This window comes from Nannospalax galili, unplaced genomic scaffold (assembly GCF_000622305.1).
Source record: "Nannospalax galili isolate Female #2095 unplaced genomic scaffold, S.galili_v1.0 scaffold11, whole genome shotgun sequence".
NCBI lineage: Eukaryota > Metazoa > Chordata > Mammalia > Rodentia > Spalacidae > Nannospalax > Nannospalax galili.
In genome coordinates this window covers 1,619,397-1,638,757 of record NW_008330735.1, presented here as the reverse complement: position 1 = coordinate 1,638,757, position 19,361 = coordinate 1,619,397, and positions in this window count along the sequence as shown.

Genomic DNA, 19,361 nt, shown 5'->3' with positions numbered 1-19,361 from the left:
AAAGTATAACCAGAGATTAAAGGGGCCAATATAATTTTTAAGAGTCCATATACATAGCTAAAGGCTAAATAACAAGCACCAATGCCAGATAGGAGATGCCTTCTCTTGAGTTGTTGGCCAGGGTGGCCAAAGGGACTCCCAGACAGTAACCCAGCATAGAACTTGGAAAATGAACAGCAGACCCCAATCTTATCCAAAGGAATATTGACAACTGATTACCGCTAGACGAGGTACAGCTGACCCTCCTAAAACAAAGACCTCTTGATAAGCTGACTAGATTCACCAGAAGGGTAAGTAGTGGGGAATGGCTGGGGGTGCCAGCAACACAGCAAACAGTAGCAGCGATATCAGAGTATAAGGGATATAGTGGGGGAGGGAGGCTATGGGAGGGTGCCACCTGGGAAGTGGGTGTATAAATAAATTTAAAAAAATTCTTCAAAACATAAAAATTTGCTCCTTAATAATTAGTAGATGTGAAAAGCATTACCATTGAAATCTACCTGATGACTTTATATCCATGCTCAGATGCCAAGGAGCTCAGAAAGTAACCGACTGTGACTAGTAATAATCAAATATATAGAGATTAGAAATGCATGTGCATCTTAGTGTCAATTGTATTAAAAATGAATTTTTCTATTTGAAACTGTGTATTTTAATAATGAAATGGAGATCTTTTTTAAAGTTTAATATATCATTTAAATTTATATCTTATAGGGTTTATACTCAGTACAATATTGTATAGCTGTATTAATTCAACGGTAAACCTAAAAACTTACAGCCAATTTTGAAAGAGATGCATCTTAGCTCTGGAAATTGTTATTGAATATGTCAATGCTTTTGTAAGGAAATGCTTCTTCTAATTATATGGTTATTAAAATATATATATATAAAAACTCTCAGAGTCTCTGTAGAAAATACTACTTTTATGCAGTAGGCTATATTAATATGGAAAAAATGAAATATAGTTAATGCAGTTCCTAAATTCCACATAGCTTCTTGGTAAAATTGACAAGCTAATTTTAAAATTCATACAAAATCTGGAAAAATACATAAAAAGTAAAATGATCTTGAAAAGAAAGTTACATTCTGACATAATAATGGACAGATAGATAGAATTGGATTATATATATAAAAATTTATCTGTGTATCTAGAACCAATTTTTTTAATGATTGTGTCAAGGTTATTTAGTGAGCAAAAATCTTTTCAATTATTTGTGCTAAGAAATTGAATAGTCACATAAAAATGGAGTTGGAAATTTACCTCACATTCTGCATCAAAATTGACTCAAATTGGGTTAAACAGTTAAATATAAGGACCAAAACTATAAAATATTTGGAAGCATAGGAATTAGTATTATTAACCCTAGATACAGAAGCATATGCTGTAGTGTTGAGTTTTCATTGTCAGCTTGACACCATAATCTGGGAAGAGAATCGGGGATTGTCTGGGTCGTGTTGATGTGTAAGTATGTCTGTGAGGGATTATGTGATTAAATTAATTGAGGTAGAAAGATTCACCAACAATGGGTGGCAACATTCCCAAGGCAGGGAATCCTGAACTGCACGTGGAGAAAGAAAGCCGAGCACAAGTACACATGCTTTAATACTTGCTCTCTGTTCTTAACTGTGGCTACACTGTGATCAGCTCTCTGAAGCTCCTGCCGCTAAGGTGACAGCTCTGAATACTCAGCTATGAAGTACTATAACTTGGAATTGTGACCTAAAACAGACCCTTTCTTTCCTAAGTCTCTTTCCTCAGAGGAATTTTTCATTAGAACAAGAAAAGAAACCAAGGCAGATGTTTATATAAGACACTAAAAGCAAAAGAAACAAAGAATAAATATGTAGGCTGGATAATACGAAACATTATTTAAAACTTTAAAAAAAAGACACTGAAGATCATATTTGCCAATCATAAAAGACAAATCTGCTGTATATAAAAATCCAACAAAATAGTAGAAAAGTAACTGATTTTAAAGCAAGACAGAGGAGTTAAATAGTTGCATCTTCAAAGAAGACATTCATCCATTAAGCACATTTAACAATCCATAAAGTCATTATGAAAAATGTAAATCAAAGCTATAGTTGGAGATCTCTTTATCCTCACTAAGATATCTATAATCAGTCAGTCAGATACTAGCAAATGTTAGCAAGGATTTGTAGAAGATGAAACACTGTTGATATGAAAGTAAAATGGTTGAGCCACTTTGGAAAAATGTCTGGACTTCTACATTTAAAAATAGAATCACCATTTGACACGTTTCATTAAATTTCACTTCTGGAAAAATACTTATCTCCACTTCAATACTTGTATGTGAATACCCATTGGGACATTATTAACTAAAACCAATTTGGTGTCCATCGATTAATGAATGGATAAAAATAGTGTATGTCTATACATAGAATAATAACATAGTCACCAAAAGGAAGAAAGCACAGACATGTAATGCATCATGGATAGACCTTGAAATCATTGTCCAAATGAGGGAAACTAGCCACAGAATACCATATCACTTAATTTTATTTATATGAAATTTCCAGACTAGAGAAAGACAGAAAACAAATTAATTGTAGTTTGGGGCTAGAGAATAGGATGAGGTTATGGAATCAGGGACAGACAGGGTGAGGTATTATTTAAGGGTGGAGAAACTAAACTGGCTCTATTTAGATAGCTCATTGTCTTCTCTACCTGTTATTGTTAACTTTTTAATTTTAAGTACCTTCTCTTATTTCCCTGAATTTCAATTCACTTATTTCCATCCCTACTGTATTTAATGTTTGTTTTTTAATTTCAGTATCAGCTTTTAAGTTATCAAAGTTCTATTTTATACTTTCTTTGAGTGTTTTTCCTTCTAATCCTTCTTTTGTTGTTTATAATCATTTCAAATCAAATTCTTTTATAATCTTTTTCAGAGTACTGGATATGAGAACATGTAATTTTCATGGAGTTGTGGTGTTCTTTTGCTTTGACTCCAAAGCTTCATTCATATTGCGTTATTAATGAGATTTTTTAAATTTTTGAATGAGAGATAATTGTTAGCAGTGGTTGTTTTTACAAGAGACTACCCTAATGATCTGCATTTGAAAGTGAAGCTTAAGTAGTTTCTATCCTCGTGTTTCCACCATAAGTGCAGGAATAAAATTTGTTCCTAACTTTATCCTCATTATTTTTTACCATAAATTCTTTCAAAGTCTTTGAATAGCATGAATTTAAGCCACATGTGTATTGGAATACAAATTCAGATAGCTCTTTCCCTTTTGTGGATAAGAAAGAACTTAAGTCCAGACATGCATGTTATGCTGTCAAACTTTACCCAGTGGCATTTTTATTTTTACTCTTAGCTTTGTTGAAGCAAGAGTCAACTGGTGTGTATGTGGGGAGGGGGTTGACCTAGCTCTGATTTTGAACCTCATTTAGATCTCAGCTTCCATTTCCTATTGCGGCATTGAGAGAGTCAGAGAAAGAGAGAGAGAGAGAGAGAGAGAGAGAGAGAGAGAGAGAGAGAGAGAGAAAACCAATCTACAATGACCAAATCACTGTCCCAAACACTAAGGGAAAGAAATATACAAAACACCTCCACCCACAAAACTGTTCTCACTATCCAAATAATTGGGTTTTTCTCATTTTATTCGGCAAATGCCAATGGAATTAACAAGAATACTTGTCAAGTAGCCAATCTGGTCAGTCAGTCAGAAAGCATCTGTCAGTGTGCTGAATCACCTTCACTCCATAATTAGAAAGATTTCAGAGAAAATTCCAATACTCTCATTTCTCCTTCTGAGAAAATAAATCAGTTTTCAAAGGTATCTAACTAAAATAGATTCGCGATACTAATTATTGTACTAAGTATACTACAATGTCATATTTCACTATTTTTGAAAATTATATTAATTCTTTGAGAAGTACAAATGTATTCACACATGTATTTTAAAAATATATTACTTATTACTATGTTTTGTTTTATGTGTATAAGTGTATTGCATGCTTGTATGTAAGTGTACCTGTGTTGTGAAATTCCTGTGGTCAGAAGAGGGTGTTGGATCCCCTGGAGCTGGAGTTATGTCCAGTTATTAGCAGTCATATGAGTGCTAAGAACTGAACCCAGGTCCTCTGCAAGAGCAACCAGTATTTTTAATGACTGAGCCATCTCTCTAGATCAGAATTTCATACAATATGCTTTGATCATAGACAACCCCCAACTCCTCCCAGGTCCATTCCCCTTCCCTATTCTTCATTCACCAAACTTTCTGTCCTTGTTCTTATCACTGTCCAATCCAATCTGTGCTGCCCATATAACTCTCATATATGAACATCCTGTGGAGTTTGGTAGACTTAACAGGGGCCAAGTTCTTGAAAATAACTGACTCTCCCCTTTGCAGAAGCTACCAATTGCCTATAGCCCCTCAGGTGGGGATGAGAGATTGTGCCTAACACCCTTCTCCATGATGGGATTTTAGTCTGGCTATGCTTGTGCTGGTCTTGTGCATGCTGTCACAAGCACTTCAAGTTCATAAGTTTATCTTCCCTGATATGTTTCTCTGTAGTCATCTACCACCTTTAGCTCTTGCAATCTTTCCACCTCTTCTACAATAGTTCCTGAGCTTTGTGAAGAAGGAGTGTGATATATGTGTCTGGTTTAGGGCTGAGCAATTTGTAGTCTTATTCTGTGCACCTGGACCAGTTTTGGATATATCTCTGTATTAATGCCTTCAAGGGCCAAAAGAAACTTCTCTGATAAGGGTAGGGAAATGCACTATTTATGAGTATACCAATACGTGATTATGTAGGTTTAACGCTATGTTTATATATCAGAATAATAGTAGTAAGTTCTCCCTAGGGCCTACAATCTGCTTAGCCACAGGTTCTTGGCCTCAAAACTGGAAGATATGGGGTGGACTGGACCATAAATACAATCAGAAAATTGGTTGCTTACTCCCATGACATTTGTGACGCTATTCCACCAGGAGGCATGTCTTTCCTGGCCATCATTACTGTAACTCACAGGGACTCATAGATCAGCAAGGTTTGGATATGTGTGTCCATTATCCCATCTCTCTGCAACCTGAAGTAGGAGGATTATAAGTTTGGGTCAGGTTTAAGCTATGTAGTTAGTCCTAGACCAGCTTTGTCTGCATACGGAAATTCTGTTTTAGAGAGAGAAACAGATGTAGCAGAATTTTAATAGCACATTTGCTAGCGTAGAAATCAGCACCAATGACAAAAGTTCCTTAGCCTGAACAACTCAGTCCAAATGTAAGATATAAAAAGCCTAGCTCCTAAGAGAATGTTATTAGGAGGTAGGGCCTTAGGAGTCATTGGATTCTGCCCCGATGTTCCAAACTAGTGTCATATCAAAGAGACCAGAATGCTAGTTTGTTTCCTCCATTATGGCAATGACAAAGCTAGAAAGCACCATCTACAGATCAGAAAAGTGGACACTTTCCAGATCCCATGTCTGCCAGTACGTTGATCTTGAAATTCTCAGCTTCCAGAACTATGAGAGATGAACATCTTTCTTTTAAAAAATTATTTTATTTGCTATTTTTATTTTATATATATGAATGAATTGGTTGTATATGCGTAGATTCATTCATGTCAGGCAATTCCCACAGAAGTTAAGAGGCAGGGATTGGATCCCCTGGAACTTGAGTTGCAGACAGTTGTTAGTCACCATATAGGTGTTAGAAATTGAACCTGATTACTATGCAAAAATAGCCAGTTTCTTTAACCACTGAGCAATCCTTCCAGTCCTGAGAGATAAATTTCTATTGCTTATAAGCGTCCCAGTTAGTGATATTTTGTAATAGAAAAATAAAAGGCTGAGAAAGAAGAAGAAAGGTAGACTCTGGAGGGGAATGACATGACAGAAAAATAGTCTGACTGCATTGTAATAATAAAAGTGACACAGAGCCATAGCATACTATGAATGTTCCTAAGAGGAAGACTTATATATGCAATTCACTGATTTCAACCATTTCTAAACCTCTGTGTCTATGTATATATGTGTGTATGTTTTCATGTGTGTGAATGGGGATATGCATGAGCTAAAGTGTGTATGAGTAGGTCAGAGGATAAATAGATGTCACTTTTCATCTTGACTGACAGTGTCTCTTGTTCATGGCTACATACTCTGGGCTACTTGCCTGTGAGTTCTCCTTGACTGACAGAGTCTCTTATTCATAGCTGTGTAAACAGACTACCTGGTCCATGAGCTTTTGGTGATTTCTATCTTTGCCTCCCATCTTGCTGTAGGAGCACTGGGATACAGGCTTCCATGTCCAGCTTTACCTGGGTTCTGGGGGATCTGAATTCAGTTACTTACACTTGTGTGTCAAGCATCCACAAGGACTTTCCCCACTGAGCCATCTTTATAGCCCTGAATGTGTCATTTTAAAATCCTACCTTTGAGTCCTGTTTTTGTTTTGTATTTTGTCCTATAGACTGGGTCTTGTTTTCCCCAGGTATTGAGACACAACTGCACAGTAAATTAGCCAAGTCCTGTTCAGAAGGCTGCTATTTCCCTTCCTGGGAAAGGCACAGACTTGATTGTGATTTTTTTAAGGATTTTGAGTTTTGAGGCCTACATAGTGTTTAAGAACAAAATTTTTGGAACACAAAACAAATTCTGGTGTTGACAGTATATCTACAATGCTCAGTGTACAATAAAAAAAACAGCTAAGCTTTTGAAAAATTGAGTAAAAAAGCATCTTCATTGAAATAAATCGGTTAGTGGGCTCTGACAGGGACATATCTCTGATACTGACTCTAAAATATAAAGGCATTATCAGCCATTATTAAGAAGTTTAATGTCTTGAATGAAATGCAGCAGCACCTGGGTTTTGTGAGAGAAGAGAAAACCCCTTAAAAATGATCTAAAGGAAATTCTAGTTTTAAAAAATGAACTACTTTTTAAAATTCCAAAACAAGAAAGTAAAAGAGAATTGGCCTCAGAAAACTCAAAGGTGATAGAGAAAAATGGAGTGAGAAAATGTGAGAATGAGGATATTGAAAACTCAACTTAAAAAGAAAGGAAAGAAAGCTGTTTAGTTTTGTGCTCGGTTGCTGCAATTAAACCACCATGACAGAAGCAACTTAAGGGACAAAGGTTTGTTTGGCTCACAATTCCAAGTTGCAGTCCAACATTGCAAAGAACTCAAAGTAGCAGGAGCTTAAAACAGCTTACATCCACTCAAGAACAGAAAGTGAAAATTAATGCCTGCTCATCTCACTTTCCCCACTCTTACACAATCTGGGATCATCTGCCCAGGGAATGGCACCACCCACAATGGGTGTATCCTCCCACCTCAATTCTTTACAACATGTTCACAGGTCAATGTGATCTACAAAATCCCTCACTGAGATTCCCTTCATTGGGGATTCCAGATTCTGGATTCAAGTTGAAAAAACTATTCAATTTGCAGTAGAAAGCAAATGACACAGAGACTCACAACTTGGGGCAAATAATAAAGAATAAGAAAAAATATATATATATAGATAGATAGATAATGTATGTATATATAATTATCACACCCTTCCCCTGAAGGTTCGAGGACCTTCCTGGAAGAGGAGTGGAAAGAGAGTAAGAGCCGAAGGTGATAGACCAATATAGGAACCTATTTTCCAGACAGCAGGTCAGTTGTACCTATGAACTCACAGCAATTGTGACATCATGCACAAGATCTGCTTAAGCTCAAGCTTGAGAAAATGTAGTGGGGGAAGTGGGCAGAAATTCACACCACTGGCTGAGGAGCTATTGCCATTTGATAACTGCTGGGAGAGGGAGATTAGGTTTTCTTTAAGGTATGAAACCTGGTGGACCAAACACAATCCAAAGAACGTTCTACAACTAAGAGTATTTGAGGAACATGTAAGGGACTCCATGAGAGTTGGTAGAGGGAGGAACACAAAGTATGGTGGGAAGAGGTCCAGGTGAATCTGGAAGGAGCTGGCGACATTGGGGATTGTTATGATCAAAATATTTTATATGAGTTTCTCAAAGAATTAATAAAAGCACTTAAAAAACAACCAACACATAAATTGTGTAGTAAATAAAACAAAAACAAAGAATATAATAGTTATCAAGGTGAGAAAAGCAATGAAAAATAATCACAAAGTTACAAATTTGGAGAAACTTTTTGCAATATAGTTAACTGTGCTGGGAAGTTTTTGTCAACTTGTCACACCTAGAGATACCTGGGAAGAGAGAACCTCAGTTGAGGAATTTCCTCTATTGGATTGCACTGTGTCACTTTCTGTGATGTATTTTCTTATTGAAAACAAGTCAGTAAGTAGTGGTCCTCTGTGGTCTCTGCTTCAGTTCCTTCTTCCATTTTCTGCCTTGAGCTTCTGCACTGGCTTCTCTGGATGACTGATTATGACCTAGGAGTTGTAAGATGAAATAAACCCTTTCTTTCCTGAGTTAATTTTGGTCATGGTATTTTATCATAGTAACAGAAGCTAATTAGAGCAATGGAAGACAAAGAAATTGCAACACCCACATAGAAATTCCAGCAACACAGAACGATAGGCATGGGAAAGAAAACTCAGCAAAGAAATCAGAAAGGAAACACATCACCAGAACTTCAAAAAAAGAAGAACTTTTAAAATGTTTCTAGAGAAGAAAGCATATTGAGAGCTGACAGAGCCAACCTTGAGTCATGACAGAGTCATCCTTGAGAGGTGACAGAGCCAACCTTGAGACATGACAAAGTTATCCTTGAGAGGTGACAGACACATCCTCAACCTGGGCAGGAGCACTAGACATCAATAAGCAGTAGGATAACACCTTCAACATTCTAGGGGAGAATGGAACTTAAGATTGTATACAGGTTAAATTAGCATTTAAACATGTGGTAAACTGGGGCTGGAGAGATAACTCAGCAGTTAAGAGCACTGGCTGCTCTAAAAGAGGAATGGGGTTCTGTTCCCAGCACCCACATGGTGTCTAGCAACTGTCCATAACTCCAGTTCCAGGGGATCCAATGCCCTCTTCTGGCCTCTGAGGGCATTGCACAACATGAGTATATCTACCTTCATACAGGCAAAACACTCATGCACATAAAACTAAATAAATTTTAAAAAATAAAAAGAATGTTTAATAGTGTGGTAAAGACATTTTCAGTCATTTTTGTAGTAATTATTTTATAAAGAATTTTTGGCATTAAGTTTTCTGATGTTTTGGAAGACTGAAAATGTCTTTAGTTTACCACACTATTAAACATTCTTTTTAGGCCAGGCATGGTGGCTCATGCCTTTAATCCCAGCACTTGGAAGGCAGAGGCAGGCAGATCTTTGTGAGTTTGAGGCCAGCTTGATCTACATAGTGAGTTCCAGGACACCTGGGGCTGCAAGGAGACCCTGTCTCATAAAGATTAAAAAAAAATTGCACAAAGCTCTAATTGATTCAGATCATGAAGCTGAACACACAGCAAGTGATGAGTTTAGTTTCATATTCATCCACATGGTAGAAATTGCTAGTCCAGAGATAAAGAGTTTCGAGATTTGGGGGAAAGGATCTTTAGAATGGAAGGTGAGAGAATCCCTCAAAGTAAAAACAAACAAACAAAAAAAACCCGGGGCCAGGAGAAGAGGTAAAAGAAACCTTAAAGATAAGGAAGGAGGAAGGAGGAGATGGATGAAGAGGAGAAAACAAACCTTAGAGAAGTGAGGTTAAAGACAAGAGATCTCAGGAGAGAAGGAAGAGGCAGGGCAGAGGATACAACCTGAGGTTATTTGGAGATTATTTTAATTGGTTTGGTAGTGGGTCATGAGTTAGAAGAAGTAAGAAAGTTAAAGTCTATCTCCCAGACTAAGAAAAAGAGACATTATGTAGACTTAAAGGAATTTCCTTTGACTATTTGGTTTGGGACTCTGATACCAAAACACTGGCGAGATGCTAGGAGGCACACAAAACACAGGATGAAGAATAACCAGCTATGCCCAAAAGTCAAGGAACTGGAACACCCTGTATGACCTTACATTTTGACTGGCCATCAAAATTACTAAAAATAAAAAACAGTGGTGCTAAAAAGCATTCATGTGCCCCATTGGTGTGCCCCATTATGAGCCATCTAACTTTTAAGGAACACGGGACACACAGGACCCGGAGTAGAAGAGCTAACATTCAAAGAAACAGAGTCATCCCAGGAAACAGAAGAAAACTACAGAACTGTGAAGTGAAATTTAGTGGAAAAGCAAAAGGAAGTTGGAAGTACAACACATCACCATCCAGCTGTCCTCCTACCAAAATACATTAAAACTCACAGAATCAAAAGTAATACTGGAAAGTGAAACCTACATCTCTATCAAAAAACAAAACAAGCAAAGGAAAAAAAAACTGAGCAGCTAACAGAGAAGGGTGAGGCATCACATTTTAAAAAAATTTTAATAACCGCTCTATGCTACTGAGGAGCAGGGAGGAATATTGTCATTGGAATTATTATTGAAAATAGTTACAGAAACCATGGCTGGTGGGAAAGAGCAAGAAAAGTTAAGAGTACAAAATTTTAAAGTCTGACTGAATCAGAAGGAAATTTCATGACTTCATCATTTGTCATGAAGTGAAATTTTATGTTAACACTTTCGTTTGAATGCTTAAAATATGAATATATTAATATTAGTATTAAATAAGATTAAGAAAACATATCCAATTCTATTGTTTTAATATGATATCTTTATCTTCTTTAATATGATATCTTTATCTTCTGTGTGTTTTCTTCACTGAATTATCCAAATATAGATATGCATTTATATGGCATTATTTTATATACTTTGTTAAATTCTGCATTACTTACCAATTATAGCAAGAATATTTTCCATTTTTTATATAATAATGTATTCTTTTCCTGGCTATAAAATGTCACAGTAATTGATAAGTCATAATTAACAACCTTCTCCAAATTCTTGTTAATTCCTATAGTTTTGCTGAGTTTTCACATAAATTCCTTAGAAAATACTTACAAGAGGAGGCTTATTTGATCTACAGTTACAAGTATCCATTATTTTCAATATCTGAAACTTAAAAGAATTGTAAAATAATTGAATGACTAATTTAAAGATTCAGGGTATTCTATTATTTTTTCCTAAATTTAACTTATTACATATGGATTGATATTTAGATTTAATTTTTTTCTTCATTGTACACAGTAATCAGAAAAGATACTTGCTAATATTTTATACGTGAGCAGAGAGATATATCAGTATGTAAAGTGCTTGCCATGCAACCACAAGGACCTGAGTTTGATCTCCTGAACCCATGTGAAAAAGCTGGGCTTGGGGACAGGTACTTACATCTCTAACTCTAGGGAGGTGGAGATACATAGATCTCTGGAGCTCCCTAGTCAGCCAGCCTAGTCTACTTGGGGAATTCCAGTCTAGAGAGAGACCCTGTCTCAGAACAAAAAGGTGGGTTGTTCCTGAGGAATGTGTGACACCAGTGTTTGTGCTTTGATCTCTACCTGAAAATGCACACATTTTCTTGTGCATCCCCCACATGAACATGCAAAAACACATAAACATACACACATATACATGATATGCATGCCATATTTGCCCAAGCAGTATTTCTACTAGAAGAAATTCTAGAAAATGAAATTTCTAACTTAAAAGGTGTGTATTTAGATGAATGATTAGAATTGTTGAGAATTACCTTGAGACAGACATGGTGGCACAAGACTTTAATGGAGGTAGAGGCAGGTGGATCTCTGTGAGATGGAGGCCAATCTTGTGTACACAGTGAGTTCTGGGACAGTTGGGGCTACAGGCAGACCCTGTCTCAAAACAACAACAACAAAAATTACCTTGAAATATTGTGCTAAAGTACAGATGCTTATATGAATTTTGAATCATCGACATTTTTGTAATAGCATGGGTTATTAATCTCTGAATATTTGTCAATATTATAAATAAAACAAATAAATAACCTTTCACTGTTGGCATTAGCCGTCTATGAAGAAAAATTAGCTTTTGTGCTCATAAATCTCTAATACTGAAAAAAGAGAGGGTTATTTATTCGTATCCTAAACTTTAGGGAAGGAAATCCCAAAAATGTTTGATAAAAGAGCAACTTGAAACCAAGTGTATAAGGAAATCGATTTAAATGGATAAGATGGCATAACAAGCAAAATTTTGATAGTATAAATTTATTCTTATTAATCAATGAAAATATTACAGATTTATCAAGTACAGTGTGATAAGTTGAAGCATGTATTCATTTCTTTGTGAAGGGAACTCTTGAGCCACTCTATTCCTGTTCTTTATAAAATATATGTTACATTGTTGTGAACTATAGTCACTCTATTATGCCGTACATTAGAATTTATTTCTTGTGTCTAAGGGTCTTTCCGTACCCATTCTCTATCTCTCCTGTAACTTTCCTCTGCCTATCTTCCATTACTTGCAGTGACCACTCTTCTCTCTGCTTCTAAAAAATAAACTATTTTAGTTTCCACATCTGAGCAAGTGCACGTGGTAAATGAGACATAGTTTAACATCTCTTGTCATTGCAAATATATGTTTATGTGAAATTCAGCTTTCAAAAATTATTCAAATATTGGGACTGGAGAGATGACTTAGTAGTTAAGAGCACTGACTGCTCTTGAAGAGGACCTGGGTTTGATTCCCAGCACCCACATGGTGGCTATCAATGGTCTGTGGCTCCAGTTCTAGGGAATCAATCATCTTCTTCTGTCTTCCCTGGGCACTTCATGGCATGGGACACTGACATACATGCAGGGATTACACTCAGACATAAAATTAAAATAATAAAATATTTTTGAACTATTCAAATATGGCAGGAGACACTACAATGGCAAAGAACCACATCCGGTAATGCTTTCAAAAGAGACAGGATGAGATAAATCTCAAACCAACAGACTAGCAAGCGGAAACCCACAAACACCCACATAAAACAAAACAAAAATACACAGTAAAACACAGGCAAAAAGTTTAGAGATATTTTAGTGAAGGTAGACCATAAAGATATCAAATAGGTTCTGACTTTTTGTTTTAAATTTCTGTCCTGTAACATTGCCATAGTACGTACTAAAATATAAATAATAGAGGATAATTAATGTTGCCCTAAGTGTGCATGAAAAGTAAGGGTAAGAAATGAGTTTGAGTGGCCCTGCCCAAATGACTCATGTTCTAGGTGGATGTACCAGTGAATCATTTCAAAATCACAAGTATAGAATGATGATAACTAGAGATGGATGGAGGAAAACCTTGCCCTAACATAAAAACTACATTAGGTTATTATTTATATACAACATTCAACCTTGGTTAATCTTTGGAGCATGTTATCAAAAGAAGACATAAAAATCAACATGAGTTATATAAAAAAACACAAGTGAGAATACAGGCAACCCATTCAAGTAATCTATGCTTCAGCCCAGAATTGAAAAATAGAGGAAATAGAACACAATGGTCTGTGAATGTTGGCTTTGTATCACAGGCTCCTGTGGCTCAGAACATGTAAACATGCTCAACTCTGCTTTCCAAGGACAGAAAATAAAAGAAAGAAATATTTACTCTGTCAATCATTAAATAGGTATTTTTTTAAAAAAATCTGTAATCTAATTCTTTGTGTCTTAAAAATGAAAACAAAGGCAAAGATTTATAAGCAGGCAGAGAATTAACCTGTAAACATGGTGGCAAATTTTATCTAACATTTAAGTTCAACTGCTCTTACTTAAAAAAAAAAAAACCTAGAAGAAAAGCATTATTCTTCATCACTGCTCTTCTTGTTTGGGCAGTTATATTAATTAATTTCCCATATTCATTGCATGGATCATTATATTACAGCTCATGCAGTATATCACATCTGCTTATTAATTTGATGTGTATTTGTTAGAGGATGATGCTTTCTATGCTTCACAACTGTGAAATGGGGATTAGCTGAAGACAAATTAGAGTGATTAATCACATTACCATGTATCATTCAGGCAGGTAAAAATAAGACTGCACTGAAGAAAGATGGAATTAAGCTTTGAATGTATAACTTAGATGACAATCTAATACCTACTGCATGATACTCAGATTTAAATTGTGACTTACCATTACTTTATTTAATATCATTATAAAGTTTTAGTAAGCAAAAAATGCTTTCAAAGAAAATATATTTCAAGCAGCTTGGTTCTTTGCATATCCAAAATATATTAGCCCTCACAACACAATCATCTCTGTCCTTCATAGGTTTAATAAATTGATAGATCCTGCTTCTTATTTTTTATTATTTCTTAAGCGATGTTCAAAGTGCTTTCCTTGGACCTTCTAAGGTATGCCTAGAATATTTCAATCAACTGATTCTGGAAAGGGGGGCAGAAATATTGTAAGAGCCAGGGGTGATTGTTGACCACAAGGAAACAGAGTTTTCCAGGTACCTGGGAAGTTACTCACATGAATTCACAATGATGGTCACAGCATCACAAGACCCGGACAAAATACCAGCACAGAAGTGAAGTGCCAACCTTAGCTGAAGAACTATTGGCAACCGATAACTGCTGGGAGAGGGAGAGCCAGTTCTCTTTAAGGGTTTTAAGAGTAAGTTTTACTCTTTAAGATATGTGTTATTTAACACTAGAAAGTTAACTAGGCTCCAATGGATGGATGCACAACGAAGGACATTTGGGGACACAAACTGATTCGATAGGCCTTAACATATATGACAGAGTACATGGAATCCAGCAGGAGGCTATAAGAGGGTTGCAGATAGTTGAGGGGGAATAAATATGATCAAAATATATTCTATAAAATTCACAAAACTTTAGCATAAATTATGTTTTTTTTACAAAGAAGAGTCCTTCATGTTAAAATGAGAAGACACTTTCTAGCACATGAAAATGTAATTCAATCTTTAAAATGTAAATATATACACAAAAATGCTATAATGTGATAACTATATTCTTAATCACTTTTGTTTAGTATAGAAGTTAAAGGACAAAAATATAAAAATAACTTTAATTATAAAAATAAGCAAATGGGTGTTCAATTAAATAGACAATTTGTATCAAACCCTAAACATTTATTGAAATCAAACCCTCAATTGATATAAATTCCTGTAAAGCCCTTGGGAGGCAAGTTATAAAGACAGAACCCTCATGAATGAGGACCACACTAGGGGATCATGGAAAGCTACCTAGCTATCTTCTGCCACATGAAGACCCAGGAAACAGTCACCTGAATCTAGGGTTGAAAAACTCATTGATTTTTTCAGAGACCAATCGTAGTCCATAATGTTTCACAGAATTCCAACCTCTAATATCATTAAAAATGAATATCTTAGCCAAGCATGGCGGTACTTACTTTTAATCTCAGAGGCAGGCAGATTTCTGTGAGTTAAAGTCCAGCCTGGTCTACATAGCAATTTCCAAGGCAGCCAGGGCTGCCTAGTGAGTCCTCATCTCATGAAAAATGCTTGTTATCTATAATCCACCTAGTCTATGGTATTTTGTTAAAAAAATTTCAAATAAGGTAGCACTGAAGAGATCGCTCAGCTCTTAAGAGCACTGACTGCTCTTGCAGAGGTCCTGGGTTTGATTCCCAGAGCCACATGGTAGCTACAAACTGTCCTTAACTCCAGTTCCAGGGGAATCCAAAGCCCTCTTTTGACCTCTGCGTCATTGCACAACATGGGTGCACTTGCATACATGCAGGCAATACACTCATACACATAAAATAAAGATAATAAATAAAATATCTTAAAAAATTTAAATAAAGTAAATCAAAGTATGTAATATGACATCTATGATAATATGTATACAGAAGTAATGAGTGGAACTTTGTGTGCAACAGAAAGTTATTATCATCTTAAAATATACATAATATACTTTGAATAAATCCTTTTTAAAACATGAAGAAAACATATATAGAAGATATTTAAATGGAAAGGAGAAATAACTCTAAATACCATTACCAAAAATCAATGAAACATAAGGGAAATAACAGGAAAATGAAAGAAAGACAAAAGTCAGAAAAAAAATTAAGAAACTGGCAACACTAAATCCTTCTCTATCATTTTTTAATGTAAATAATCAAATTTCCTAAGCAAAACACAAAATGAATGAATGGCTTTTAAAAATTGCAACCCACATGAATATTGTTTTTAAGAAACTGGAAAACTCACAGTCTGAAGGAGAAAAGATGGAAAATATGTCTCGTGCAACTGATAAACAAAAGAAGAAATGGTAATGCTTTTATCAAGCAATAAAGATTTATATCAAACCTGTCAGAAGAGACAAAGGACATTAATTACATAATATGGTAAAAGAGTCAAGTCACCAAGTAGATATATCAATATTCATATAAACATCCAACATTGAAGTGTCCAAAAATATAATCAATAACAAAAGAAACTAGAAAAATAAAGAGCAACATGACAATTATAGGGGATTTCAATATTCTACTTTCAATAACAGACCATTCAGATAATCAATCAAGAAAAGAGAAGAACTGAGTAATATTGTAGAGCCAAGCAACCATATATATATACAGACCACCTTATCTAACAGGTGTGGAGTACATTTCTTCTCAAGTATGTGTAAACATTCTTTAAAATACGTTATATCTTTGCTCACAAACCATTCTTAAGATGTTTGGAACAAATAAAATCACAATTTTTCCAGTCATAAGGAAATGAAGCCAGAAATCAGCAACTGAAGGAAAACTGGAAAATCCATAAGCATGTACAAATTTATGTAACCGCTACACCTAAGGCTCATGGAACATAAAACAGGGGTAAAGAAGAAGACACTAAGGAATCTCTCAGTTCTCAATAATGAAGCTCTCTCATGCAACAGAGGGCCAGGAACACAAAAGGTCACAAATGGCCAAAGTGCAGAGATCAAGAGTCTGCTCAATAAATTGTCCTTGGACAGGATCCCTTTAATAAACTTCACCCACCCAAGGCTCAGGGACTATCTCAGAAAAGGGGACAGAAAGATTGTAAAAGCCAGGGAGGAAATGCATGGCCATATGGAAACAGAGTCCTACAAGCTCCTGGGAACCTGCTCATATGATTCTGTGGCAATGGTGTCAGCATACACAAGTCCCATGCAAACTCAGGCAGACAGTAACCTAGCATAGAACTGGGAAAATGAACAGCAGACCCCAATCTTATCTGAAAGAAAGTTGGAAACCGACTGTTACTAGATGAAGTAGAGCTGATCTTCCTAAAACAAGGGATTCTAGATAGGCTGACTAGATTCAGTGGACAGACTTGCACTGGGGAATGGCTTGGGCACACACTGGGCCTAACAGGGATGACAGAGTATGTGGACCCTAGTGGGGGAGGGGGCTATGGGAGGGTGCCAGTGGGCATGGGGGTATAAAGATAATTAAGATTGTTTGAGATGTTCTGTATGAAATGATTTGTAAATTCAGTCTTCCCAAAGCAATTTATTCACATCCTTACATATTAATTTATCCTATGATTTAACTGTTTGTAACCTGAATTCTGTATTATGTTTCAAATTTGCTTTGTAACTACATTAAAAACATCCCATAAAATAAAAATAAATAAAAATTTAAATAAAGAAACTTGGGGATGGAGAGATGACTCAGTTGTTGAGAACGTTTTCTGTTCTTCTAGAGGACCTGAGTTTGCTTGCCAGCACCCATGTCGTGCGGCTCCATGGGAACCCACATCGTCTTCTGGCCTTGGTGGACACCTGCACACATATAGAATGCACACACATACACACACACACACACACACACAAATAAAAATAAATCTTAAAAATGAACACCTTTGAAATGAGGAATGAATCAGTTAATAACTCTAAATAGGATTTTTTAAATATCTTGGGGGTTGGAGAGATGACACAGTCATTAAGAGCACTGGATGCTCTTGCAGAGGACCCAGGTTCAATTCTCAGCAACAACATAGTGGCTGACAACCAGTTCCAGGGGATTGGATGCCCGCTTATGACCTCTGTGGGCATTGCACAACATGGGTGCAGGCAATACACTCATACACATAAAATAAAAATAATAAATAAAATGTTTTTGAAAATCTTAAAAAATTGAACATACCTTACTAAGGCTTGTGGGATACAGCACAAAAAGTGCTAAGAGCAAAGTTTACAAAGTTATAAAGTTAAATGCCTGTAAGCAATGAAAGATTATAACTTTACAATTGAAGAAAACTAGAAAAGAGGAATAACCTCAACTTAGTAATAAAGAGTAAAAAGCAATGATCAGAACAGACTTCATTCAAATGATGAAGAGAAAAAGAAAAATAAATTAACTAAATATGAGGCTGTTATTTTGAAAGGATGAACAAATTTAACAACTGTTTAACTGGAGTAAGAAAATAGAGAGAAGATTTCACCATTTACAATCAGAAATGGAAGAGAAGACATTTATAACTGATGTCACAAAAGTAAATTACAAGAGACTACTGTTAATAATATGTGAACAGACTGAATATCTCAGAAAAATGAAAAAAATCTGGAAATACATAACCTTTAAAGAACAAATTATGAAACAAAAATTCTGAACAGACATGTACCTGAAAAAGATACTGAATTCAATTCCAAACAAAATCCCTATGACATTCTTCACAGAGGTACAAAAAACTATCCTAAAATTCATATGCAATCACAAAAGACCCAAATAGACAAAGCAATGTTGGGAGATTGGCATACCAGATTTCAAACTATATTACAGAGCTATATTAATAAAAACAGCATAATATTTGCACAAAAGCAGACATACAAATCAATGAAACAAAGTAGGAGAAGCAACTATGAGTCCAGGCAATTACTGCCACCTGATATTTGAAACAGTTGAAAAGAATATACACTGAAAGAAAGAAAGCATTCAACAATGGTGATGAGAAAAACTGGAACTCCACATACAGAAAAATGGAATTAGACCCATATCTATCACCTTACACTAAAGTCAACCAGTAGGGACTGTATTAGTTCAAAAGCCTGCTGAAAAATACACATAGAACATTACATGAATGCATGTGAGTAGTTGAAGACTATATAACAAAAAAAAATAGCATCAGGCAAGGAAAATCTCCCTTCAAGTTGTTGGTCAGGGAGTCCAAGAGACTTCCAAAATAAAATAACCTATTCCGCGGTCCTTTATTACCTCCCAGAACTTGAAGGTATGACCTTATTGCTGAAGACAGGATGTACTATGGATACAGGACTTAGAGCAATTGAGCTGGAGTGGACCTGGAAGCCTCCTCTCTGAAGACTAGCTCTCATAGTATCAGAGAAGTCTATGAAAACTGTCAAGGGAGAGAAAACCAATCAATGATTCCATCCAACCGTAAAGTCTGTGAACCACAATGACAGGCTCCACAAATAATCTCGACTGGTGCAGTAGTGGCACATTTATCTTGGGGGGTAAT